Source organism: Myotis brandtii, unplaced genomic scaffold (assembly GCF_000412655.1).
Source record: "Myotis brandtii unplaced genomic scaffold, ASM41265v1 scaffold206, whole genome shotgun sequence".
In the NCBI taxonomy this organism is placed as follows: domain Eukaryota; kingdom Metazoa; phylum Chordata; class Mammalia; order Chiroptera; family Vespertilionidae; genus Myotis; species Myotis brandtii.
The window spans coordinates 1,170,429-1,176,320 of NW_005357691.1; the positions used below are offsets into that span (position 1 = coordinate 1,170,429).

The 5,892-nt window shown below is 41.1% G+C and overlaps 1 pseudogene; it reads right to left on the reverse strand.

Annotated features, from left to right (window-relative positions):
* Nucleotides 1-2,217: 2,217 nt before the first annotated feature.
* On the reverse strand, nucleotides 2,218-3,253 carry LOC102257081 (annotated as a pseudogene).
* Between the last annotated feature and the right edge of the window lie 2,639 nt (nucleotides 3,254-5,892).

Here is a 5,892-nt window from a genome sequence, read left to right on the forward strand (position 1 = left end):
GGAAGGGGGGGGGGGGGGGTTAATGGGGGGGGGGGAGACATCTGTAATACTTTCAACAATAAAGTTAGTATAATTATATATTTGAAAAAAATAAAATAAAATTAGTTTATGTCATTCCTCTTTTAAGAACTTCCAGTTACTTCCCATCTCATTTAGAGTGAAAGCAAAACTTCTGAAAATGGCCTATAAGGCCTTATACACTCAGTGGCCAGATTATTATGACCACCTGACGTTTGTAGGCAAATTAGCTATAATTTCGCGCTGAAGTTGCTAGAGGGCCAGACCATTATAAATAGGAAAGCAGGTTGGTTACCACGACAGTAGAAGTGATTTTTTTTCTGAAGTTACGGGTAAACAACGAGATTTAACAGCCTTTGAACATGGGGTATATATATTTATATATAACCTTTAGGGCTTCCACCTTGATTACAGATCTTAACGCAGTTTTTGCTGTATAATCTCTCTCATGAAATACAGCTATTTCTTATACTGGGTTTAAGTAAACAGTAAACCTTGATATGTACTATCATGCAGTAATTTAATTTTTCTTTTTAGTGTTAAGTTTTGATCTGTAAATTTAACATTTATTAATTCTTTAATTCATAAGTGTTTTAAAATGTATTTTGGCCCAGCTGGTGTGACTCAGTGGTTGAGCATTGACCTATGAACCAGGAGGTCACAGTTTGATTCCCAGTCAGGGCATATGCCCGGGCTGTGGGTTCAATCCCTAGTGTGGGATGTGCAGGAGGCAGCCGATCAATGATTCTTTCTCATCATTGATGTTTCTCCCTCTCTCCCTCTCCCTTCCTCTCTGAAATCAATACAAATATATTATAAAACATATTTTGTCTTTAACTAGAATATGTTCATCCTACAAACACTTAATAAGGGCATATTATCTTCTAGACCAGCCGTAGGCAAACTACGGCCCGCGGGCCGGATCCGGCCCGTTTGAAATGAATAAAACTAAAAAAAAAAAGACCGTACCCTTTTATGTAATGATGTTTACTTTGAATTTATATTAGTTCACACAAACACTCCATCCATGCTTTTGTTCCGGCCCTCCGGTCCAGTTTAAGAACCCATTGTGGCCCTCGAGTCAAAAAGTTTGCCCACCCCTGTTCTAGACACTAGGATTATAAAAATGAAGAGTTAGAAGTGCACATCAATAACCTTCACATTTGTCAGTGAAGGTTTTATTGTGCATATACATGTAGAGATGACAATTCCATAAGGATTGTATATTATCCTTTAAACAGAAGCCAAGAGATAAATTGTATATTGAGTAAATACAGCATAACTATTTTTTCTTTTGGTTTTTCTTTCTCCCTTTTATTCTTCTACTTTTCAAGTGGTATAAAAGTCTCTTTATTCATGGCTAAGCATTTTCTAGCTTTATCAGTCTTGTCTAGTTTCATCTAGTTTCAAACTTTTCTAGTTTTTGTTTTCCATCTTCTTTTTTTAATGATCATTCTCTTTTTCAAAAACAGGGTTCACATAGAATATGTCCTCAGTACCCTTTATTGCTAAGCATAGCATTTTATGTTCAGTAAACCCTCAAATCTCTGGGTATTTATAAATATGATTTATACTTCACCTATTTGATTTTTTTTACCCTACAGTTAAGGTTACAAGATAAGTTATTTAATATATTGAAGAGAGATGAGATGAAATATGAAAAATAAAGCCATTTGCTAATAAAAGGATTTAGTAAATCAATCCACAAGTTCTTAAGTATTGCATTTTGGGCAGTACATTGAGCTTCATTTTAGTGTTAGGGACATTTACAAACAAAAATATTTTATTTTATTCTATTTTTCAGTTGATCAGCAGCCTAGCCAGGATCTCCAGCCAAGTTCTGGTGTTTATTGTCTTGTTACATCTGTATTTATACCAGTTGATTTTAATCCTGTCAATTTCTATTGCAAAGGTTAGGGCGTTTCTTAGCTTGACAGATTGATATCATTAGCCTGATAATATGTAACTCCGATTAATTCAGGGACTTGTCATGATGCATTCATGCTATTAAGGAGGATTTGAGTTATATTACCCAAACCTCTATAGGTAAAAGGGAATTTTCCAACTGTATAGATACTAGTTAATGATGTTGAAGACTCCACACCATTAAACTTTGAATGTAGGTCTGTACTTATATGGTTGATATCAAGGTTGACTACTGAAGCTTACCAAGTATTAATATTGAACACAGATCAAAAATCTAGTTAGAAACATTTTATTTAAATGTGCCAAATAAAAACTCACATTTGCAAACCATAAGATGTTAATACATTCAACAAAAATTTATATTATCTTACTGCTGTGAATTTACAGAGTAATAATCCAGATCCATTTTGATTAGATGGTCGAAATAACCTTCCTAGGTTACTTTTTACAAACATCACAAATCCCGTATAATAATGTAAACAAAATAACTTTTCCCTAAAAGGTGAACTTGAGAATTTCAGTCCACTCTTTCAGGACTTGCACTTCTTCTTGGACTTCCTGATAGGGAATGACTTCTTTTTGGAGATGGAGATCTGGACTTTGATCGGCTGCTTCTTGGTCATGAAATAGACCTGGACCTTGATCTTGACCTTGACCTTGACCTCGGTTCTTTTATAGAACCAGATCTAGATCGTCTGAGTGAAGCGGATCGTGATCTACGAAGAGATACAGATCTTGATCGTCGAGGAGATGCTGATCTTGACCTCCTTCCCCTGCTCCTGCTTTGTGAGCGAGAATATCGTCTACCTCTGGATCTCGAATGTGATCTAGACCGTGACCTGCTTCTTCTTCGTCAGCTATAGCGATGACAATCATAAGCATAATGTCCCTTTTCACCACACTCATAGCATCTATCATTTGGATCAAAGGGATGTCGGGCAGGTGGTCTATCCAAATAAGATCTCCGAGGCATGCCTGTTGATAGTTCAACCCTCACTCGGGAATCACAAATCACCTTGCCATCCAGGCCTCGAACTGCATCTTCTGCATCTCTAGGGTCTTCAAATCCCACAAAGGCAAATCCAGGAGGATTTCTTGCAATCCACACAGTTCTTAAGGGGCCATAGTAACTGAAAGCACTTTCCTTTGCCAGCACCAGTTCCCAGGTTACCAACATACACCTTGGTTTCTCCTCCGTACCGCCCGTAGCGCGACATGATGACTGGCCCGCGGGCTCGGCTTGTTCAGCTCGCAGAGCCCAGGATCCGAGTGACGCGAGAAGCTGCAAAGACCTCACACACCAACGGTCCCAGCGTCCAACCCCAGCAGGTCCAGGGGTTCCCCAAGGTGTGGATGGAATCGGCGATGAAGGAATGACACGGAGACAGCGTTCAGTTGATCAGCAGCCTAGCCAGGATCTCTAGCCAGGATCTCCAGCCAAGTTCTGGTGTTTATTGTCTTGTTACATCTGTATTTATACTAGTTGATTTTAACCCTGTCAATTTCTATTGCAAAGGTTAGGGCGTTTCTTATCTCCATTCCAGGGAGTAAAGATTATGTAGCTTAAGCGTGATTGTTTGTAGTTAAAGCGATTAACTATCCACCTGGCACTTAGTTAAGGGGTTTTATCCCCTCCCTAACTTCAGGGAAAAATCCCTACCTGGGGAAACAACCTTTCTCGGAGAGGTGACCTTGGTTAAAACACATAGCGCTAAGGGGAGCAAACATATTAAGAACAGTATGCTATATACGCCAGGTCCCTTGAAACATATGCTGTGCAGACGTTTCTTCTCTGCAGCTACTGTGTCAAGCAGCAAGGATGGACCAGCTCCCGGCACACCCAGTGTCTAAAGCATCTCCAGGGACAAAGCTTTCTCATTCGTTCTCTCATCACAGCCATCTGTGGGCCAGGTCCTCTGGGCTGGGCCGAACGGCCCTATCAGGGAACCATCTCTTGCTACATGCACAGGCCTCCCTCAGACCCTGAGCCAATGCTTGGGCCCCTTGCCCACCTCTCCTCTCTTCCCTTGGGATGGGGGTCCCTCTCCTTTGGATTTGCCACATGGGAGATTGAGGGGCGACCTACGTCCCAGGAATGTTAACCACCACACTCTCTGGTCAGGAACTGGCCCTTGAATAAGGTTCACACGTCTCTGTGCAAACATCCCTGCCCTTCCACCTGCCCTGCGGCCCCTCCAGCCTGCCTGACAGCTGTATTAGAGCCGGGTGCCCCATCGAATCCTCCGGCACCTGCCCTAGCTCCTCCAGCCCCAGGCAGCCGGTCAGCCAGGGTCTACATGGCCAGCAGTGTCCTGGCCCCTTTTTAGCTACACCCAAGCCTGGAATGTCTCCCAGCTCCCTCCCTTCATGATTCAGAAAGCTTCCCAATTCTCCTGTTCCCTGGGCGGGGTGTGGTCTGGAGCTTGCCTCCAGCGGTAGAAACACCATGATTGAATTTAAACACTAAGATGACACACTGGGCTTTGCAAAAGTGCTGCTCCTTCAGATGCGATGTCTTCAGGACTGAATGTCTCACTGTCCTTCCCCCTTGGGCACGCTGTGTTGTACACCCAGGCTGCCTGCAGCGTATCCCAGAGCAGCACACCCCTCTGTACAGGCACAGAGGTCACCCCCAGCTGGAGGGCCACAGGGAAGTCTAGGGGTGGGGGTCCTGGCAGCTCTCATGGGCTGCAGAGAAACTTCTCTCCCCATCTGCACCCAGGAAGGAGCATGGACACAACGACCAGGGCTCACAGGGGCCTGGGCTCCGTGGTCACACGCTGGCCTCGCTGAACCCTGGCCTGCCCCACTCCACCTCCTCAGGGAGGTCAAGTCCAGGACCCCATTTAAAATGTAACCTGACACCAGGAATCTGGAGCCCTCCTCCCCAAATCCTGTTCCGGATACAAGGCAAAAGAACACCCCGAAAAACAAGTGAAAACCAAAAAATTTAGATAGGGGGAAGGGATTTGCCAACAGATTTTATAGAAAACATTACATTTCGAAAAAAAATAAGTAGTACAAACAAAAATATTTTAAATAGTAAATAATTTTAAATGCGGAATACAATGAAAGGCCTGGGTTTTTTTAGCCTGCTATTGTTACATGGCTGATACACTATGAATTGAAAATTTACAATGTCAGAATGGTATAAAAATTTCCCTCCTTTCCTTTCCCCCCTCTTTTATTAGCTATAAGCAGTCATATGAAAACGACCTAACTTTTAATGGACTACCTATGGAAATTTCTGGAGAATATACAGATAAGTTGAATATAACCTACATTTATTCTGTGACATTTAAAGTATTCCATGACATCATCCAACTTTATTCCAAATCAAGTATATAAATATCATATACTTCATTAATATTAAAGCCTTAATTTTCATCGATTTAAAGTTGTATAATACAGCTAAGGAGCTCAAGAAAGTAGGTAAGTTCTTTATGTTAAAGCTATTCAAAGGACAATCATTAAAGGAATTGCTGTATTAAATCTACTACATTTCAGGTAATGTGCCAGGTACTTTACTTTCTCTTCATATTGCGGTTTGAAAGGTACATGGGCGACCAAAGGGATGCTGCCTGGTGTTGGAAGGCTGGATGGCTACTCAAGTGGAACCTTAAAAGAAGAATATATTTTTTTTCCTGCCCCTGCCTGATGTTAATCAGCGAATCTAAGTCATATTAAAGTACATTCATTATTTTGGGGTTACCCTATTGATTTAGCAGCTATTAATTGACTCTGTTCCCAGCAAAGTACTGTGCTTGGTACTTCGAGGAATTAAAAAGACCCTCATTTTTGTATTTTGCTTTCAAGGAACTTAAAGCCTAAAAAGAAAAAAGCCTAACATACTACATAGTATTTCAGAATAAAAAGTGAAAAATGAAAAAAAAAAGAATATCTTTTTTTAAAATTTTATTTTATTGTTTAAAGTATTACAGATAGTAG